This window comes from Pinus tabuliformis, chromosome Q (assembly GCF_031772625.1).
Source record: "Pinus tabuliformis cultivar Carrire ecotype Pingquan chromosome Q, CPIR1, whole genome shotgun sequence".
In the NCBI taxonomy this organism is placed as follows: Eukaryota; Viridiplantae; Streptophyta; class Pinopsida; order Pinales; family Pinaceae; genus Pinus; species Pinus tabuliformis.
The window spans coordinates 431014380-431019143 of record NC_142296.1 but is presented as its reverse complement, the minus strand read 5'-3'; positions in this window follow the sequence as shown (position 1 = coordinate 431019143).

The window sequence follows — 4764 nt, the reverse complement described above, 5'->3', positions numbered from 1 at the left end:
CTCTAAATGTCGTTTCTTTCTTGTTCAGCTGACTTCAAGGATCAAATGGACCAGAGTTCACCCAATTGCATTTTAGTGAACTTTCGTTGTAGTTTCTTTCAAGTTTATCCAATTGCATTTCTTTAGACTTTTCTTTTTTAATTAAGTTTTTTTATTTTGCAATATTTAAAAATGTATTTTAAATAACCAAAAAAAAAAAAATTATATTATTGGATTTTAATAAAAAAAAATTAAAACTATTTTGTCTATAAATTAAACTAAAATTTTATTATATTATATAATTATTAATTAAAATATTTACTATTACTATAATTTTTAAGTATATTCGCACTTACTTAAATTATATTCACACTCACTTACATATTAGATATAATTAATGAAAATCTAAAACAACAAAATCATAAAAAAAAAATATTGTAATAGTATATTTTTATAATCAACTAATTTACACTTCATAAATTATTCAATTTTATTATTACTTTGTTATAATAAAAAAAAAACAAATTTTAAAAATATTTGCCAAAGTCAATCAGTTTTAAATATTAATGACTAAGTTTTAATTTTAAAACTTTTTAAAAATCTTCCCGTCAAATATTTCTACTTTACTTAAATTCGTTTTACAAACTCTTTCAATTTTTTGCAGGTTTATCTTAAAAATAAGCCTTTCTACAATTAATAGTGAATCCATCTTATGTTGGCCATAAGTATTTAAGTTTGAATTAGAAGTAACATAAATGAATGAAACTAGCTAATTAGTTTAGTTTAGAATAGTTTGAATCCAATAAGCGGTGAATTAGTCTAGATAATGTTTGGGGTGGGGTGAATTGGTCTAGATAATATTTGGATTAGTCTATTTGAAGAGTATTAATATTTATAATGAAATTTATAATGTTAATTTATTTTATTATTTATATTTAAATTATTTGAAATAAGTGAAAATGAAAAATAATATGAAATTTTAAATTGTTTTTTAATCTAATTGTCATGTATTATTTGTAATTTTTATTTATAAAATTTAGAAATTTATATGATTAGAGTTATGTAATTTTAATTATTTCAATTCTTTGTCCTGAGGATGAACCACATTAGATGGTTTGAATTGTCGATCAAATCTTACTAATATGATTAATCCTAAAGATATTTTTATCGTCAATATGGATCACAAAAGTCTAAGATCCAGCATTTCAATCTTTTCTTTTAGTGTATGATTCTTCTTGATTCTCAACTAGTGTTGAATGTGTTTTTTTTTAATATCAATTTTCTTACAAACCTATTTATTTGTTTTAGGCCTCTACATAATCCTCAACTCGTGTTGAATATATATATTTTACAACAATTTTCTTACAAACCTATCTTCTTTGTTTTTAGGCCTCTACAGAATCCCTCGAGTGACCATTGTGGCTCCCAAATTCTCCAAATTACTCAATTCATAGGAAATCAATAATAATATAATCAATGTTTCATGAAATTTATACTTACACAATAACAATGGGTTTGCACAGCAACAACAATAACGCCAAATCAAAATTGTGAAAAATATGATGGCCATGTTAGGGGTGGCAGGAGCGGGAGGGGTGATTCTTAGCCACAATGGACAACCAAAGATACAATTTGTGTGGGGATTAGGAACAACAACTAATAACCAAGTTGAGTTCTCGCTCTATGGCAAGGATTAAATCTCACAATTGAGCAGATCATTCAGGAAATCTTGATATTTGGTGACTCAATGATACTTATCTGGTGAGTTTGGGAGGCTCATAGTTAGACTATAGTGACTTCCTCTTCCATAGAGGCGAGGATCCTTCTTCAGCTCCAGTATTTTGTGAAGTTTAAACTCACACATGTGTCAAGAACTTAAATTACTCAACAGATATATTAGCAAATCAAGAAACAAGGTTGTTACAAGGAACATTAGAAATCAAGAATAATTAAAAAATAAACTCCCCCTTGTCATGAGGTGCCAAACCCATATCATGGGATTAAATTCAATTCATGATCAATTAATAAGGAGGAATGTCAAATTTTACTTGAAGCATGGGACAATATGGTGTTAGTTTGATAACGAATTAGTAATTTTGGGTAAAATGTAATTAGTCAATTTTATACCGAATTGTCATTTATGTAACAGAGGTCGATGATATAAAACTAGTAAATGCCCATGAAATGTATGAGTGGAGAACCATTTTTGATTTAATATATTCCAATCCCTTGCCCCGTGGATGTTTCCTTGACACATTGTCGAGGTTTTACCACGTAAATCCTGTGTCTATGTGTGTGTTTGGTTTCCAGTTAGTTATGGTGTTTTCTTGGTCAATATATAACTGAATGTGTGTAATTCTTTCCTATTTTTCCTTCTAATTCACCAACAAGTGGTATCAGAGCGTTGAGATCCGAGGGTCGAGCGGTTGGAGTAGTTGAGCTGTGGAGTTTTTCTTTGCTGCGTGAAGGAGCCTGTCCCTGCGTGAAAGGCTGTGTGAAGACCTGCGTGAGGCACAAAGCCTGCGTGAAGATCCGAGACGCGTGAAGCCAGTTTCTTCTGCGTGCAAAACCCTCTGCCTGCGTGTTGCTGCGTGAGAGCTTGCGTAAGGCCAGTTATCTGCCTGCGTGAGGAGCACGTGTAAGAAAGGAAGGGTGGTTGGCCTGCATAAAGATTGCAGGGGAAAATCCGGAATCTGCCTACGTGAGGAGGGAACCTCGTCTGCGTGTGTGAAGACGTTGTTGTCCAGCAAGGAACCGAGCCTGCGTGTGTGAAGACGCTGTTGTCCAGCGAGGAACCGAGCCTGCGTATGTGAAGGAAATCGTTGCTGTCCAGTGTTTTGAGTGAAGGTAATCGTTGTTGTCCAGCGTTCTGCGTAAAGGCAAGCGCTGATCTGTGTATTATCAATCTGCGTGAGGGAAGCTGTTGTTGTGCAGTGTATTTTCTCTGTCCGTGGTGCTGTTGCGTACCAGAGATCGAGGAACCGCTGCCCAGAAGAAAACGTTGGTGAATCTGCCTGATTGCTGAGACGCTGTGTGCTGCGTATTGAAGAAGCCAGAGCCAACTCGAAGAGTAGGTGCTAGTCAAAGCTGCGTGAAAGACCGGGTATTATTTTTTTTTTCCAACAATGTTAAATCAATTTTGGGCTTGTTAAAGGTTTTTTTCTTTGAATCGAAAAAAAACAAAAGAAAAAAATATTCAGCAATTGTTTCAGAAATTCTAAATAAAGGAGTGAATGTGTGAAATTGAAGGAAAAGAAGACATATTTCTTTTTATTGAAGGAAAGGAGAAAAAATTTTTAAGGGTTTTTTTCTATTTAAATTGAATTTTATTTTTTGGAGAAATAAGGAGATATACACCTTAGTTGAAGGAAAAACTTTCATTTGAAAATAAGGAAATATAAACCTCTGCTGAAAATAGTGAAACCCTAGGAGAAGAATAAAATGGCCAAGATGTCGAATGCGAAATTCGAGGTGGAGAAATTCACCGGAAAGAGCAATTTTTCTCTTTGGAAACTGAAGGTTAGGGATTTGCTTGTGCAACAAGGGTTGCACAAGGCATTGGATGGGGCAACTAAGAAACCTGCTACCATGACTATTTCAGACTGGGAGGACTTGGATGCCCGAGCTCTCAGTACCATCCGGTTATGCCTAGCGGATGAAGTTCTCTTCAACATTGTTGAAGAGACTACAGCTTTAGGATTGTGGGAAAAACTTGAAAACCTCTATATGACAAAGTCATTAACCAACAGAATTTATCTGAAAAGACAGTTATACAGTCTTCGAATGAAAGAAGGTTCAAATGTTGCAGAACATTTGAATGTTTTTAATACACTAATATGTCAATTAACAGATATGGAAGTCAAAATACAGGAAGAAGATAAAGCCATAACCTTGCTGTGTTCTCTGCCTGAATCATGGGATCACTTCGTAACTTCAATCAGCTTGAGCACTGCTGATTCTTTGAAGTTTGAATCAGTCGTGGGAGCTCTCCTGTCTGAAGAAGTACGAAGGAAATCTAGCACTGAAACAGCTGCATCAGAAGCCATGGTAGCTAGAGGATGCTCAAAGGAAAGAGGAGAAAAACCAAGGGGGTCTTCCAGATCGAAATCAAAGGGAAAGAAGTGTAAGGCAAAATGTTGGAACTGCGGTAAAATTGGACACTTGAAGAAGGACTGTTGGAAACGAAAGGAATCCGACAACCCGAAGAAGGAAGTGAATCAGGTCGATTCAGGTATGATAGACGAAGTTTTATCTGCTGAAGAATTATGTATGATAGATGAAACTTCACCTGAATGTAATGTCTCTCAGGGTTTAGATAGCTGGCTGTTAGACTCTGGTGCTTCGCATCACATGTGCCCACATAGAAATTGGTTTACTTCGTATAAAAATGTAAACGGTAGTTCTGTGTTTATGGGTAACAATGTGTCATGTCAGACTGTTGGGATGGGAGATATCAGGATTAAGATGTATGATAACACAGTTAGAACATTAACTAGTGTTAGACATGTACCTGATTTGAAGAAAAATTTGATTTCTTTGGGAGTGTTGGATTCAGATGGTTATAAGTTTACAGGTCAGGATGGCGTCTTGAAAGTCTTTAAAGGAGCCCTTGTGGTTATGAAGGCAGAAAAGGTCGGAAATCTTTACAGGTTAAAAGGAAGTACTCAGGTCAGTGAAGCAGCGGTTGCATCAGAAAAGGAAGAAGCAGGTACTCGTCTATGGCATCAGCGATTGGGTCATATGAGCGAGAAAGGTCTTCAGATACTGATGAAATGTAAATCTCTT